Source organism: Tiliqua scincoides, chromosome 6 (genome assembly GCF_035046505.1).
Source record: "Tiliqua scincoides isolate rTilSci1 chromosome 6, rTilSci1.hap2, whole genome shotgun sequence".
Lineage (NCBI taxonomy): Eukaryota > Metazoa > Chordata > Lepidosauria > Squamata > Scincidae > Tiliqua > Tiliqua scincoides.
Genome location: NC_089826.1, coordinates 6,095,885 through 6,113,837, shown reverse-complemented (window position 1 = coordinate 6,113,837; position 17,953 = coordinate 6,095,885). Strand labels below are relative to the sequence as shown.

The following is a 17,953-nucleotide window of genomic DNA, read 5'->3' as shown; positions in this document are numbered from 1 at the left end:
GAAAGATATATCTGTGGAGGAGAAAAAAAAAATGAGCAAGGCAGAGTTTTTAAATCCTTCCCAGGTTCACATCAAAGGAGAACTCAGATAAAACTATTTCCTATTCCTATTTAAATTAATCTCTACTAAGATTATCCGCTTTCCCTAACAACCCCACTCACCATTCTGTCAAAGCATCATTGAACAAACTGTTCTGAAAGTCTTTCTGCTCAAGACAGAGAAACAAAGCATGTTTTTTTTATTTATTTCTCTTTTCCAACAATGCGTTGCAATCATGGGTTCTGTATCTGGGCTAGGATCCAAAGAACTGTGCAACTCTCCCCCACACCCAGGTGGTTCACTTGGTGATTCTCGAACTAAGGAACTTGGGACAGCAGGACCCAGGTGTCTTATTCTTTGTGCCAGAAGGGGGCGCTACTCACTCTTTGAAATGACACAAGGCGCCAGTAGGCAGTGACAGCTCAACCCTTCCTCTTTGCTGTGCTTTTTTGTTTAAGCAACACCATGTCCCACACCCCATCCCATGGGGCTTTTCCCCTTAACTGTTGCTAATGCTACTTACATGTACCCCCCTATTAAAATAAGACCCTACACTCACAATTCTACACTCAAAATTACTCACAATGCCATTTAGCTTAGACATGCAAGGCAAGGGAAGTCAAGGTAAAGTGTTGGCGAGGGAGATCTTTTAAAAATGGCAGAGTAAAGAGGTGATTTTTATTTGGCTGCAAACCTAGTGCTTTGCACCCCCGAATCCCAAAGGATCTCCTCTATGGAGAACTCGTGCAAGGAAAGCACCCTACAGGTAGACCACAGCTGCGATACAAGGACATCTGCAAGAGGGATCTGAAGGCCTTAGGAGTGGACCTCAACAAGTGGGAAACCCTGGCCTCTGAGCGGCCCACTTGGAGGCAGGCTGTGCAGCATGGCCTTTCCCAGTTTGAAGAGACACTTGGCCAACAGACTGAGGCAAAGAGGCAAAGAAGGAAGGCCCATAGCCAGGGAGACAGACCAGGGACAGACTGCACTTGCTCCCAGTGTGGAAGGGATTGTCACTCCCGAATCGGCCTTTTCAGCCACACTAGAAGCTGTGCCAGAACCACCTTTCAGAGCGCGATACCAGAGTCTTTCGAGACTGAAGGTCGCCAACAATAGCTGTGCCACTGCCATTACTGCAACAGTGCCAAGGGCAAAATCTCTTGAGTTCAACGGCTGGATTAAAAAAAAAGTGTACAGAGATACCCAATGTCACCGTACAGGTATTGGAAAACTGTCTATTAGTGCCTTCTGGAAGAGGAAAGGTGAGCAAAATCATTTGAAGAGGACATTTCCTTGCTGTTAAGGCTTGTTCATTAGTCCAAGGGTCAATAGTGAGGAGATCATTAAAAGTGGGATCAAAAGCATCTGAAATTCCTTCTGAGTTGCACACAGTTCATGACTAATACAATATTCACTGGGCTCTTTTGTCTCTTCTTCGCATTATTTTTCCTAACAATGGAAGGGACTGAGCATTTTAAAACTCCTTTTTACCCCCCTCTCCTGCTAGTCACCTTGATAAATCACCCTGTGATACAATATGGATTTGATGCAGCCTCACTAGCAGCCTTCGTGCCGCGGCCTTCATTAATATCATTTCCCTGTCTTAAGATATCACTACCTGGCAAGCAAGAGACACGTAGGAGCAGGCACATTTTCTTTATACAATTCAATGGGTTATTATCATAATCGTTATCATTAATAATGGTTTTATTTCAGGCCTGATTTTTTTTTTTTTTTAGATTATAGAGCAAAGGTGGACTACAAACCACAAAACAATGAAGTAGATCAATAAAACTATAGACGAAAACCACAATAAAGCACTTGGGAAATAAAATTTCACATGCCCCTGCTTCAGACACATGCCACAGGGCTCTAAAGTCCTTGGAAAAAATGAAGCTTTAGGATCCCATGAACGGAAGGCTTCAGATGATCCCAGCCCCAAACTGTATTGTCCAAAATGGGGCACTAGTGTGTGTTTTGGCAGCAACTGTTACCCTGCACATGCCTGATCTTGTCTGATCTCAGAAGTTAAGCAGCGTCAGACCTGGTTAGTACTTGGATGGGAGACCGCTTGGGAATACCGGGTGCTGTAGGCTTATACCATAGTCTTTCAAGACTGAAGGTTACCAACCATCTCCCTATACTGAACACTATCTCCTGATCTTGTCTGATCTCAGAGGCTAAGCAGGGTCAGGCCTGGTTAGTACTTGGATGGGAGACCGCCTGGGAATACCGGGTGCTGTAGGCTTATACCATGATCTCGGAAGCTAAGCAGGGTCAGGCCTGGTTAGTACTTGGATGGGAGACCGCCTGGGAATACCGGGCGCTGTAGGCTTATACCATGATCTCGGAAGCTAAGCAGGGTCAGGCCTGGTTAGTACTTGGATGGGAGACCACCTGGGAATACCAGGTGCTGTAGGCTTATACCATAGTCTTTCGAGACTGAAGGTTGTCAACCAACCAGTGTGTGTTTTGTACCAGCAGATTGAGCCTTAGGACTTACCTCAACCCTGGTCATGATTTCCTAGGGTTCCTTGCATCTAATGTGTGGCCAAAGCAGAATGTCGTGGGGGAGGTGCGGGCCGCACCAGGTGATATGCGCAAGGGGGTGACACAACTACCCACCAAAATTTTTAAAATCTTGGTATTTTTGAATAATCCCATCATGTTACATATCAATCGGTGTGTGATTGCATGCAGAATGCAATGAAATATCTCTATTCTATCAAAAGTTATGGCCAAAAAAACCAGTGGGGACGGGGCACTAGCACATCACCATTTGCACCGCCTCGCCCACTGCATGGAAGAAGGTCTCTCATGGGGGTGATGCTTTGATGCAAACCCAGTTACAATATTGCAAAGCAGCCCAGCAATAAAGGTACGTGTTGTAGGGCATCAAGGGCAGAAGTGGGGAAAGTGGAAGGCACAGATGGAGGAAGGACTTTAACTCCTTTCTGTATTTTATTCTGTATTCTATTCTGAACCAGATAAGAAAATTTGGGATCATGATATTTGCCTTGTATTATTAATAATATGCAGCATTTGTATGATGCCTTCTGAATGTGCCTCAAATGAATTATCTTGATATCCTTTCAACAATTCTGTAAGAAAGTAAGTATTATTATCCCCATATTACAGAGCGGAAGACCGAGGCTGAGGGAGAGTAGCTTGTCTAAGGTCACCTATTGAGTGGAGCTGAGACTAAAAGAAAGGAATCCCTGACTTGCAGGTTTAGGCCTGACTGCACTCCAGCCTGGGGCAAGGGGAAATGTTTCATTTTACCATGTGTTGTGCTGCAGCAGTTCCAATAGGTCTACTCGGATCTGTGCTACCGGATGAGGTGGCGCAAATCCGAGCAGCCCTTGGACTGCCCTGGACCGCCTGGGAATGGGGTCAGGATCCGACATAACTGCTGGGTCCTGGCCCTGCAGCCCACTCCCTGCCTGTCCACCCGTGGTCCTACACACTGCCCCAAAATGCCCTCCCCCTGCCCCAAAATACCTCCCTCTCACCTCATTCCCGCCCTCCCTTTGCCCTCCTCCCAGACACCTGCATTGGCTGAGCTCGCCCAACGCAACTCACTCTCTCCCTGGGGCACATAGCAGCGCAGGGAGGCCAGCATTTAGAGGCTAGTGGAGAGGTCTATCTCCTCAACAAATGGTGCAAAAGTGCTTTATGGCATTTTCGCAACACTCCAGGGCCAGCGCAAGGGACTTGCGCCAGCCCAAGTGCCAGGTAAGATTGGGCCCTAAGTGATGTTTGGCTGACCAGTGCTCATCACTGAAAAGAATCAACACAATTGGAATCAACACAATTTGATTGTTTGGCCATGAGGATGAAGCTTGGCTGGTCCGAAAGAGTTAAGATATTGCAAACCGAGAGTTTGTTCTCAGGCATATGTGTTTTGCTTACAAGAATTCAGATGGTACAGCATGAAAGGGAATATTGCGAGGCTACAGATGGTTTGGCACCAAAAAAGGTTAAAACGTCAAGAGAATGCAGATGGCTCCGTGAGAAAAGGTTAGAGCATGGTGGGGATGTAAATATCACCAGGATATGTAAGACTCCTTCATGTAAATTTGAGGGGTATGTAGACTCATCACAATCAAGCCAGGAGAATTTTCAGGTTGAGATTCAGAAGTGACAGGACTCCAGTACTAGATCCAAATGCCTGTTTAAAAAATAAAACTGATCCCTGACAAGTTGGCCTAATATTGCATTTTGTTGCAATGTTTCTGTTTAAGCGATGCAGAATCTTCCCAGTGCTGGCTGCTTTCAGCAACAATAGCTGCACGCCCTCCCCGTGTTGAGCCTGGGAAACCTCTGACGGTGGCATAGCTAGAGGGGGTGCAAAGCACTAGGTTTTGCAGGGAGCTTCACCGCAGCATGCAAGCGGCTTCTTCCCCTCCCCTTTGGAGCTATTCTGGATGGGAGGAGCAAACTGGAGGCATTCGCCTCTTCTCTGGGTCTTCTTTGGCATTCACCTTTGTTTTGCTCCCCCCCCCACCCAGAATGGCTCTGAAGGGGAGGGGCCGCTTGCACGTTGCAGTGAGGCTCCCTGCGAAACTTAATGCTTTGTACCCCCTCTAGCTACATCCCTGACACCTGGAGCACTGTGGAGGGAGGATGAATCCGCCCATATTACTGCCCCCCTCAGACACCCCCTGCAGCCTGCCACCTGGGGCCCAGGGCCACCAACCTTGTTCATCACTGGTTACTAGAAACATTTCTATAAAGGAAAAAAAAAATTCCAACTGAATCCTCACCTGCCATATACAGGAAGAATCTTCCATGTTATTCTTCTACATGTTTTGCATAGGATATGAATAGAAATAGGATCGAACAGAGCATGGAAGTGAGATGGATTGCAGCCAGTGGTGTCACTATGATTTGTGTCACCTGGTAGAGGAGGCCAGCATGTCAACCCCATGATGTACCTCCTCCTATGGAGTGGGCAGGGCAATGTCCAGGTGGTGCGCATGGTGATGCATCATTGCCCCACTCCACTGTTTGTTTGTTTGTTTGTTTTAAAATTTGCTATAACTTTTGATAGGATAGAGATATTTCAATGTGGCTTGTTCCATTGCATTCTGCATGGAATTACACATCGAATGATATGTAACATGATGGTAGTATTCAAAAGATGTTAAAAAGTTTGGCCAGGGGTGGTGTCACCCCCCCATGCGCCAGTGTCACCCGGTGCAGCCCTCACCCCCACACCCGCCTATTGATACCACTGATTCTGGCCATGATTCCTGGATTCAGGTTGTGCTGGAATTGGAAGTTCTAATTTCAGTGGTGTTTACCTTGGACTACACCCCCCCACTCCTCAGTTGAACACCTGTATTATATACATGAGAGGTGAACTGAGTCTATGAGTTTTAGCAACAGGCTCAGTGATAAAGTTTCAACACCTGAAAAGGAAGATATGGCAGGATTTTGGCTGCCCTTTCAATATTCTCCCTGCTGCATGCACCTTTTGCTCCTACTCAGACTTTTTTTTTGCCCAAAATGCTTTCTCCTTTGCTAATATCCAAGGGCTGGATGGTGCAAATGACTCAGACAAAAGCTTCTGATTGAAATGTCTGGAAGCACATCCAACTCCAAGGGGGTGTGATGCAAAGCCTGCGCAATGACAGCCGCCAGTCAAAATCATTCCTCCAGCAACTGCGAACCTCGCTGGGCCGAGGAGAGAGTCTGCAAGCGGAGACGGTGATGCTTCCCTGACTTTAACTTTATAGGCAGCAATAACTGCCCCCGGAGCAGAAAATTTATGATCTTCACCTGTCTTTTTATGGAATTTGGCCCAACTGGTTTGTAATTTAAATGCATGGGCTCGTCATCAAACTGACTTTGAAACCAATGAAATGCCATCCGAGGCATAAATCCTGCGCACGTCCGTTGATTCACAGCTTTGCGAAAATATAAGCACGCCGAGGAAAGCCTAATAGGCGAACATATGAGACCATCTCAGGAAGGTTCACTGCCCACATACCAATGAGCTCGGAGAAGGTGTCTTTGATGAGGAGAAAAAAAGCACAAGCTGCCCCCCCCTCCGCATACAAACACTGAACCCTCTCAGTCAATTTGTTTTTCTCACATTTACATCTCTTCCTTGCAGTCTAACCAGCAGGACTTTCCACTGATGGCTCAGAACTGAAATTCAGAAAAACAACACTAAACCCAAAGCCTGAAAGGCCCCAGTCTAGCAAATGATAGGGCCAAATTGGGCATGATGGAGCATATGGTTCCTCTATGTTTGATCCTATTGGGAAAATATCAACTGGGACGGAGGGGAGGGAAGCACTGAAGCTAGAAACTGATGTGCAGGAAAGGGTTGAGCCATGCTTTTGGTGCCAAGACCCTGATCTGGACTGTGGGTTCCAGCTGCTGAGAGGTACTAGGGTCTTTGTGTCCTGGTCAATTGGTTGGTTGGTTGGCAACCTTCAGTCTCGAAAGACTATGGTACAGGCCTACAGCACCCGGTATTCCCAGGCGGTCTCCCATCCAAGCACTAACCAGGCCTGACCCTGCTTAGCTTCCGAGATCAGACAAGATCAGGCATGTGCAGGGTAACAGTTGCTGCCACTGGTCAATTGGGACCCCAGTGTTTGGTGTAGCTGGACATTCATATCTGGTTTCTTTGAGTCCTGGTCATTTTTCATCCCACTATAACCAGGCAACAAACTATGACTGGGCAAACAAACCCCACTTTATATATCCTAAACCTCTTACCCTAACCTTAGCTTTGAATTTGAAAAATCAAAAAGTACATCCAATATAAATAGACATATATTTGGACAGAAATGTCCCGGGACACAAAAAGAATGGACACAAATGTCCCAAAACAGGATGCATTTCACCGAGACGCAGTTGTCCAAGATGCAATGGTCTTGTCACAGCTGCATTCAGCAGTGGTCATGGATGTCCCATGCTTTCAATGGGATATGTAATTTAGTTCTGCACATGAACACTTGGAACAAAGCACCATTGGAATGCAGTCCCCATTCTCTCTAACTTTAGCTAGATTGGGGTAAATATTTATTCATTTGTCCATCTGAAGATTTTGGCCCTCCCTTCCTCCTCTTCCCCTCTAACCCCCCTGCCCCCACCGCAGGGCCCTCCAGTTGGCTCACAGCATATCAAATGTACAATCAAGTCAACCAAAAAAAAGCAGAATAAACCTCCAATGTATCCAAGCACAACCCAACTATGACAACTGTGAAAGCGAAAAGCAATTAAAAACAAGCGAGACCAGGAGAGGAAAACACACCTCATGGGATCAGTGGAAGAAAAATGCTTGTTGGACTAAAAAGGTCAGTGGAAAAAAAATCTCTAATATCAATTAAAGAGCAGCCAGATATTCAATTGCTTATTCCACCGCTGCTGTGTCCTGTGCTATTGTCTGATGCTTCCGTAAGCCATCTTGGGGTCCAATGTAGCTGAAAGGCAGTCAGGATGTTTAAGTAAGTTAATAAATGCACTGTAGCCAAAAGAGGCATCTTGACCTCCACTACGCCCCATCCCCCCAAGTCATCCAAGTTATATGTAGTATATATACGTAGTTGTGAAATAGCCTGAGTACGAAGGTATTAAAGAATGCTGGTTAGGGAGGTGCACCAGGACACCTCTGTGCTCTTTTGGGTAAACATTTACAAATATTTTCTGCCCTCATCATTTTAACTGAAACTTTTTTTTTTCCTTTGGGGTTTTCCTAGTTTTATCTTTCCCCATCACTGCTGTTCTGCTTTCCATTCAGAGTTATTTTTATCTGTGGACCGTTGTTAGGGATGAGTTAGGGCCCAATCCTATCCAGTTTTCCAGGGCCAGTGCAGCCATGCCAATGGAGTGTGTGCTGCATCCTTTGGTGGGGAGGCAGTCACAGAGGCCTCCTCAATGTTAGGGAACATTTGTTCCCTTACCTCTAGGTTGCATTGCGACTGCACCAGTGCTAGAAAGTTGGATAGGATTGGGCCCTTAATAATAAAATATTATATAATATATTAATAATAAAATAATATAATAATTCTAAATAATTATAATATAATTATATTTATATAATTTATAACTATATAAATATATATATAATATAATTTATAACTATAATTATAATATAATAATAAAAATAATAAAAATAATAATAATAAATTAATAATTTAAACCTTAGTGTGTAAGTTCTGCCAAGCCAAAAAACTCTTAAACCAGTGCAGTTTAAACTCAAATAAAAAACCAGCTTGAGGATAAAAAAACAGTCCAGCCTCAGAGAACTGAAGTAGGAGGGTAAGAACCTAGGAAGGGCCAGTTCCCACCCAGCCAGGGCAATTTGGCATAGTCATTGTCCTTTAGGTCATCACAATTGACCTTTAGGAGTTGCTTAGAGCCCCGTTAGGCAAATCCAAGCACCCCATTGAGGGAAATCTCACCTGGGAAGACCAGCCCCTTGTCAATCAGCAAGGAGGGAGGGAGGAGGAGCTAGTTAGGAGTATAAAGCTAGTGTCTGCCACCGCGTGAGCCTCTCTGCAGAAGCGTGCACGACCTCTGGGAAATCCAGTGCCTCAGGAACAAAGTGCCAGGTAAGGCACTGCGAGTTTAGCCTCTGTGCAAATTCAGCAGCAGGGCGAGGAGTCCAGGGCCCCAGATACCGTCTTTTCTCTTCCCTCAAGGAGAGGGCAGAAAACCGGTGTAGGGTTTTTAAGTACCCCTAAACAGAAACAAACAAACCAAAAAAAGCTATGCAGTCAGACAGCCAGCAGCAGGGTGGCGGCTATCCAGTGTTTTGCATCGAGTGCAACATGTATGACTATATGCCTCTGGGGCATAAGTCATGGGTGTGTCCTCGGTGCAAGGAGCTCCAGGGACTCAGGGAATGCGTCCGCTCCCTTGAAGCCTTGGTGGCCGACCTGGAGAAGCACCAGCAGGCAGAGAAGGACTGTGGGGAGACTTCCGGGGACGATCAGGCTTCATCCCAACCTCAGGCGTGCAGCTCCTCAGCTGCCCGGGTGGGAAGTCTCAGGGCTGGAGGACGTCATCCTGGAGAGGAGGGAAACAATCCCCTAGGGGGGACCCCTTCTCCAGGGGATGGGCCCGTATACGAACGCACTCAGGATACTCCTCGGCGGGAGGGGGGTCGGGGGCTTCTTGTAGTGGGGGATTTGATTATCAGAAATATAGAGAGGGGGGTTTGCGACGGATGTGAGGACCACATGGTGACTTGCCTGCCTGGTGCGAAGGTTGCGGACATCATTTCTCGTCTAGACAGGCTAGTAGACAGTGCTGGGGAGGAGGTAGCGGTTGTGGTGCATGTTGGCACCAACGACGTGGGCAAGTGTAGCCAGGAGGTCCTGGAGGCCAAATTTAGGCTATTAGGTAGGAAGCTGAAAGCCAGGACTTCAAAGGTAGCGTTCTCTGAAGTGCTGCCTGTTCCACGCGCAGGGCCAGCTAGGCAGGCAGAGATCAGGGGTCTCAATGCGTGGATGAGACGGTGGTGTAGGGAGGAGGGGTTTAGATTTGTTAGGCACTGGGGAACGTTTTGGGACAAGCGGGGCCTGTACAAGAGGGGCGGGCTTCACTTGAACCAGAATGGAACCAGACTGCTGGCGCATAACATTAAAAAGGTGGCAGAGCAGCTTTTAAACTGATCCCTGGGGGAAGGCCGACAGGAGCCGAGGGGCATCTGGTTCAGGACTCCTCATCCCTATGGGATGAGGATGGGGAGGTTAGAGAACAACAAGGTAAAGGCAGGGTAGGAGAAGAAATTGGGAATGGTAGCGTGATGGGATGTGATAGACGGTTTGGCACAGTGAGAGGATGCGGGGACAAAGGAGCGAATAAGCAGCCCATCCTGGGGTATTCCATGTACAAATGCTTTTATGCATTTGTGACAAGGGAAAACATTGACAAAGTGGGCATAATGGAAACCTGGCGGAATGTGGAAAATCAGTGGGATACCACAATCCCGGGCTATAAAGTTTACAGGAGGGACAGGGAGGGGCATGTTGCAGGTGGGGTGGCCATTTATGTTAAGGAAGGGATAGAATACAGCAAAGTAGAGATTGAAGGTGGGTCAGACTCCACCATAGGATCTCTGTGGGTTAAATTACCAGGCCTGAGGAGTGATGTAATACTGGGGGCGTACTATCATCTGCTAGACCAGAAATCGGAAGGGGACCTTGAAATGAGGAAACGGATCAGGGAGGTGACAAGGAGGGACAGGGTTGTAATCATGGGGGAATTCAATTATCCTCATATTGACTGGGTCAATTTGTGTTCTGGTCACGAAAAGGAGACCAGATTCCTTGACATGCTAAATGACTGTGCCTTACAGCAGCTAGTCATGGAGCCCACCAGAGGACAGGTGACTCTGGATCTAATATTGTGTGGTATTCAGGACCTGGTTAGATATTTCAGTGTTACTGAGCCATTGGGGAACAGTGATCATGCTGTGATCCGTTTCGACATAAATGTCGGGGGGAAAATACTGGGCAAATCTCTCACAAAAACCCTTGACTTCCAAGGAGCGCACGTCCCTCAAATGAGGAGGCTGGTTAGAAGGAGGTTGAAAGGGAAGATAAAAAGAGTCTAGTCTCTACAGAGAGCATGGAGGTTGCTCAAATCAACAATAATACAGGCCCAGCGGAAGTGTATACCGCAAAGGAAGAAGGGCTCCACTAAGTCCAGGAGGGTCCCTGCATGGCTAACCAGCCAAGTTAGAGAGGTCATAAAGGACAAGGAAGCTTCCTTCCATAAATGGAAGTCTTGCTCTAACGAGGAGAATAAAAAGGAACATAAACTGTGGCAAAAGAAATGTAAGAAGGTGATATGGGAGGCCAAGCGAGACTATGAGGAATGCATGGCCAGCAACATTAAGGGGAATAATAAAAGCTTCTTCAAATATGTTAGAAGCAGGAAACCCGCCAGAGAAGTGGTTGGCCCTCTGGATGGTGAGGGAGGGAAAGGGGAGATAAAAGGAGACTTAGAGATGGCAGAGAAATTAAATGAGTTCTTTGCATATGTCTTCATGGCAGAAGACCTCCGGCAGATACCGCTGCCCAAACGGCCCCACCTGACCAAGGAATTAAGTCAGATAGAGGTTAAAAGAGAGGATGTTTTCAGACCTCATTGATAAATTAAAGATCAATAAGTCATTGGGCCCTGATGACATCGACCCAAGAGTTATTAAGGAATTGAAGAATGAAGTTGCTGATCTCTTGACTAAAATATGCAACTTGTCCCTCAAAATGGCCACGGTGCCAGAGGATTGGAGTATAGCAAATGTCATGCCAATCTTTAAAAAGGGGAAGAGGGGGGACCCAGGAAACTATAGACCGGTCAGCCTGACATCTATACCAGTGTTATATACATCTATACCACATCATTTACTAAGATGGTGGAATGCCTCATCGAAGATAGAATCTCAAAACACATAGACGAACAGGCCTCGCTGAGGGAGAATCAGCATGGCTTCTGTAAAGGTAAGTCTTTCCTCACAAACTTTTTAGAATTCTTTGAAAAGGTCAACAGGCATGTGGATGCGGGAGAACCCATGGACATTATATATCTGGACTTTCAGAAGGTGTTCGACACGGTCTCTCACCAAAGGCTACTGAAAAAAACTTCACAGTCAGGGAATTAGAGGGCAGATCCTCTCATGGATTGAGACCTGGTTGAAGATCAGGAAACAGAGTGGGTGTCAATGGGCAATTTGCACAATGGAGAGAGATGAAAAGTGGTGTGCCCCAAGGATCTGTCCTGGGACAGGTGCTCTTCAACCTCTTCATAAATGACCTAGAGTCAGGGGTGAGCAGTGTGGTGGCTAAGTTTGCAGACGACACCAAACTTTTCCGAGTGGTGAAGACCAGAAGTGATTATGAGGAGCTCCAGAAAGATCTCTCCAAACTGGCAGAATGGGCAGCAAAATGGCAGATGTGCTTCAATGTCAGTAAGTGTAAGGTCATGCACATTGGGGCAAAAAATCAAAACTTTAGATATAGGCTGATGGGTTCTGAGCTGTCTGTGACAGATCAGGAGAGAGATCTTGGGGTGGTGGTGGACAGGTCGATGAAAGTGTTGACCCAGTGTGTGACAGCAGTAAAGAAGGCCAATTCTATGCTTGGGATCATTAGAGAAGGTATTGAGAACAAAACAGCTCATATTATAATGCCATTGTACAAATTGATGGTAAGGCCACACCTGGAGTATTGTGTCCAGTTCTGGTCGCCGCATCTCAAAAAGGATATAGTGGAAATGGAAAAGGTGCAAAAGAGAGCGACTAAGATGATTACTGGGCTGGGGCACCTTCCTTATGAGGAATGATTACTGGGCTGGGGCACCTTCCTTATGAGGAAAGGCTATGGCGTTTGGGTCTCTTCAGCCTAGAAAAGAGACGCCTGAGGGGGGACATGATTGAGACATACAAAATTATGCATAGGAAGGATAAAGTGAATAGAGAGATGCTCTTTACACTCTCACATAACACCAGAACCAGGGGACATCCACTAAAATTGAGTGTTGGGAGAGTTAGGACAGACAAAAGGAAATATTTCTTTACTAGGTGTGAGGTTGGTCTGTGGAACCCCTTGCCACAGGATGTGGTGATGGCTTCTGGCCTGGATGCCTTTAAAAGGGGATTGGACAAGTTTCTGGAGGAAAAATCCATTACGGGTTACAAGCCATGATGTGTATGTGCAACGTCCTGATTTTAGAAATGGGCCATGCCAGATGCAGGGGAGGGCACCAGGATGAGGTCTCTTGTTATCAGGTGTGCTCCCTGGGGCATTTGGTGAGGCCACTGTGAGATACAGGAAGCTGGACTAGATGGGCCTATGGCCTGATCTAGTGGGGCTGTTCTTATATTCTTATCCAAGACTCTTCTACAGAGTTTTGGCAAAGAACTGAAGAATTCATGGGGGGGGGGGGTGGAATGGACTGTGAGTCTCTGCTCAGGAAGGGTGTGCTATGTGCCGATCCCTGGATGGGTAGGAATGTCCTGGCAATGTAAGGTGGGGATCTCATTGCATTGTCTCAGATCCCAGTAGCCCTCCTGTGATACATAAGACAGCCATTTTCAACAAATGTGCTGCAGCGCATTGATGCTTCACAAAGGTCTGCATCTATGCCATGGGGGTTTGGAGCACAGTGGTTGAAGATGGCTGAAAAACTCTTTGGGTTCTGCTGCTCTGCTTCTAGGGAAACTGTCTGTACCAAGAAATTATCTCTCCCTCTATTCCTGCCCCTGGGTAAGCTCCAGCAGCCACAACAGGTCAACTTGGACCTGTCCGTGTATAACGCTGGCACATGTCTGCATGGATTCATGCAGGTGGGTCAGGCTTGGGAAAGGGGTTTGGATACAGTACACACCATCACCACCCACCCTCTCGATGTGCCCACTCCCTGCCTCAGTGGCATTGCGAGGGGGTGCAGGGGTGCGGGTCACACCGGATGATGCACACAGGGAAGTGACACTACTACTAACCAAATTTTTTAAATCTTGGTGTTTTTGAATAATGCCATCATGTTATATATCAATCGATGCGTAATTCCATGCAGAATGCACTGAAACAAACCATGTTGAAATATCTCTTTTCTATCAAAAGTTATAGCCAAAAAAACCAGTGGGGTGGGGCAATGGTGCATCACCACACCCACCACCTGGGGCACTGCTCTGCCCTCTGCATGGGAAGAAGTTCATCATGGGAGTGACCTGCTAGCCTCCTGCACTGGGTGATGCAAACCCTCGTGACACTACTGCCCCATCACTGCCCTGTTTTACCCTCTCCCTATCCTTCCCCCCCATCCCTGAACTGGATGTACCTGATCCATCAGACCTCCCCACGATCGCCACCACCAGTAGGCTCCAACTGTTTGCCGGCAGAGGCTCTCGTTAGGATTGGACCATTAATTTTCTTATGGTTTTTTTTTTTTTATTGTGCATCATCTTCAGCATCCTCAGATGGAAAAAAATATGGTAAGCAAGATTGAAAACTAGATCTCTTTCCTACTTGTCAAGATCAAGATGTTGTGGGGTTTTTTTTTGCTATCACAGAAGGCAGAAAACACTGCATTGTCTCATTGGTATTCCACCACAGTCGATGGTCATGGGATTTGTAGTCCACTCAGTTCCCACACTTGAGCAATCCATAATGAACATTTCCTGATGGAAAATGTAGCCCCCAACGCCACGCTCTAGAGGGACAAGGCTTATTGGAAATTGGACCCGAGAAAAAACATGCAGAGACTTAAGTTATTATTAATATGATAAGCTCAATTTTAGCTTTACATGCCCGGGAGAGAATGCTCATGTCATACGAAAAGGTGTGAGCGGTTTGACTTCCACAGGGGCATGTGCGTGCCAGGAATATCCATCAGTCGTGCAAACCGGAGGGAAAAATTCATTTGTCATGACAACAAAGTAATCTGAGAGCTCACCAATAATGAATCTTCTAAATACCTCCGTGTATGAGAGACCGAGGAGCAAAATGACAAATTGATAAAAGACGAGGTTACCCTGGAATGTGAATCAAGAAGCCTCCTTAGCTGGCTTCTTGCCTGCTTGCCTAGGCATGAAAACGAAATGGAAGAACCTCAGAAAGACATCGACAAAACAGAGCCTAAAAAAAAGAAGACTCTACAAAAAAAAAAAAATAATAATAATCCTTTACAAGTAGACTCAGACGTATGGACTTCCAGGTAAGGGTGTATAGGGTTATAGCCTACATAGGGAGATGCCGAATCAGGACCTCCAATCTCTGTTTTAAGGATCAGCACAGTGGACAGTACCCATGGTAGGAAATGATATTGCTTAATAAGCTCAGCCACACCCTGGCCATAAAGATCAGAAGAACTCAGTGGCTTAGCCAGAGGGGGTACATTGTGCTGCCTGGTGTTCTTACTGCCCCAGCTGTCTCTTGCTATTCTATCTCCTCTGATCTTGGAAGCTAAGCAGGGTCAGCCCTAGTTAGTACTTGGATGGGAGACTGCCTGGAAATACCAGGTGCTGTAGGCTTCTACCATAGTCTTTCGAGACTGAAGGTTGCCAACCATCACATGTAACCCGTAATCAGTAATACAGATAAAAATCTTGGCAGGCAAAAGCACAGGGAGTTTTTAAAAGGAAGGGTAACTGTCTCAGCCTTGCACCTGTATCTATATAATGTGTAGGAAAATTCGGAGAGTTTTACCTAAGGTCACCCAGTGTGCTTTTTCCTCTGTCTGTTCGTTGAAACTGCTATCCTGGTTTGCATCAGAATTTTCTGGCCCTCGTGATGAAAGGTGGCAGACCGAGAGTGCTGAAGAGAGTGGAAGCCAAAACAAACAGACCTTAGTCCAGTACACATATTCACGTATTTACACCACGAGGGGCCTTATCAACACCTTAGCACAGAGGCAGCCGGCTTGCACTCTGTGGAAAACAGCATCCTCGTGGCAAACCAAACAATTGAAAAGGATCACCGAGGATGGTTCTGTTTTTCCCTTCCCCTTACCGGTGAGAAACTGAATCAGTCGGACATCACAATTCTATCTCGTCCCCGTTTGTCAGAGAGAAACAAGCCAGCCGGAAAGGAGGCTTGAGTGCAAAATAAAGCACTCGACAGAAGGAATTCAATCTTGACAGTATCCCCACCGGTGAGGAGAACTGTGATGTGCTACGGCCCTAATAGAGAGGTATGAAATTACCCTGAGCGATTTCACTTGTCTCCTCCAAACTCTCGCGGCGTCTCTTTTAGCTTCTCCTAAGTTATAGCCAAACAGGACCTTTCATATTGGCTTAGAATTTTCACTTAGGTAAAATCTGGGGTGGGCTCTAGCACCAAAGAACTAAATAAAGTCAAGCTATTTTTAAGCTGATGAGACCCTCCTATTGGGAATTTTTCATCCAGGGGAGCCTTCGTTTCAACAATGATGCCACACTGATTAGGAGATCTCTGTATACTTTATATACTGTTTCAAATCCAGGTCATCTTAGACTCATCCAGGTCTAAGTCCACCTCCCAAACCACTACACCACCCTGGCTCTTATGAGCTTGTTGTATGGAGTTACCCACCCTGGGTCCAGCATTGCACTCTGCAGGCAAATACTGAAGGCTGGGATAGCCAGGGGTGGGGCCAGCAGGCATGTCAGCCTGGGAGGCATGGTTGGCTGGCACACCCATGTTTCCCTCCCCTTCCGTTAACACAGGAAGAGTCATTGTTGGAGAGAGTGAATGTCACAGCCTTGATGTCCTCTGCTGAGCTGTTGCATCACGTCACCTGCTACTCCTCTGGGACTTAGGCATGCGGTTTGCATCTTCCCCCAGCATTCCCCCCTCCTTCCTGTGCCTTTACTCTTCCATTCTATAAAGTTTATCCGCATTTTAGATGCTTGGACTGTTCTCTCAGCTAGCGTAGTAAAGCACTACATGGGGACAATGCGTGGCTTTAAAGGTGATTATGTTGATTTACTGAAAGGCACAGCAAAGCCATTTCAAACTTTATGGTGCTTTAAAGCTAAAAGTTTCCATGCAGCTCTTCCTTGCCACACGTAATGGGCCACAGAAACAGAGCCTCTGCAGTGCACACTGAAACCTGACCCCCTTCCTTGCCATATGGATCCATATCTTCCTGGATCCATATGGACTTGGACCAGCTCTATTACTGGTGCAGATCTGAGTAGACCCAGCAAACAACAGCCATAAAGCTGCCTCTGCCATGAAATGTTTGTTCCAGAAGCTCCTTAGGATAGGTGCCCAGTTTTGTTCCAAACTTCCATTGTACAACTTGTTAACGTAGGCTTGAATCTCTCACAGTAACTATGGAATTAAAACTGGGGAAGGGGAAATGAAGACATTGTTTAAACTGGAGCAGGGTGTTCCTGCAGGGGTTTGGTGCCCATATCAACTGGTGGGATATGAGCCAGACCTTAAGTGGAAGGTCTACTTTATGGTAGGACTGAGGGCCTGGCTCTCAGTGAGTCAGGTGAGACTCCCCTTGCACCCCCTCTAGCTACGCCACTGCTCCCAGTTTAATCTTACTCCAAGAAGGCAAAGAGCACTTTGAATACCTTTTTCAGATAAGTGAGGAGGAGGAGATCCTTGCCCTCCAAACCAACCCCACTGCACTCACCAGATTTCAAGCTCAAAGTTCTCAACTGAGGATATTCAGCATCAAACTCAACTACTTATATCAGATTGATCTGCTCTTGGTGAAAAATAAAGATGAGGATGGGAAAAATCACACAGACCCCCCCCCAAAACAAACAAACAAACAAACAAACAAAAAAACTAAGAGCCTGATTTTATTGTTGGCCACAGCACTGGTGCTGGGTGTCATAAAAAAGGCTGTAAAGCACTTTTTGCCACCCAGTAAGTGACACCAGTGGAAAGGCCTGAGCCATCCTGCAGGCAATGCGTTGTGCCTGACAGCCAATGAGGAAGATAAGTGCTGTGGAGGGGCAGAGGAAGGATGGCAGGAGAGCATTCCAGAGGTGGGGAGGGGGTGTTTGGGGGTAGGGAGGCTGGGGAGGGAGCGGATCAGACCTGGGAGGGGTGGGGATGGCGGAGAAGGCCTCCTCCACATCCTAACCCCATCTGGGGCCTGAAAGCCCTACCCAGGGCTCCTTGGTTCTGTGCCAGCTGAATAGCTGGCGCAGATCCGAGTTGCCCCATTGAGCAGGCTGTGGTGCTACACGGGGTAAGAGAACAAAAGTTCCGTTACCCCAAGGAGATCTCCTGCATGCTCAGATCTGCCCACTATGCCTGCGTTGGATCAGATTGTACTGCCCATCAAGAGTGCTAAATTTGATGGCCGTTAATTGGCATTCTTAAGGCGATGAAACACGATTTTTAATCTTTGTTTTTGGTAAGTATGTTTGTTTCCTCTGTATTTTTTTTTTAATGCTTCCCAAGTTGACACCTGGGGAGAGATGGTAATTGAACAGCAA

General features: G+C 46.7%; 1 pseudogene; it reads right to left on the bottom strand.

The window, feature by feature from the left end:
• Positions 1-6,509: 6,509 nt before the first annotated feature.
• On the bottom strand, positions 6,510-6,626 carry LOC136656228 (5S ribosomal RNA; annotated as a pseudogene).
• Positions 6,627-17,953: the final 11,327 nt, after the last annotated feature.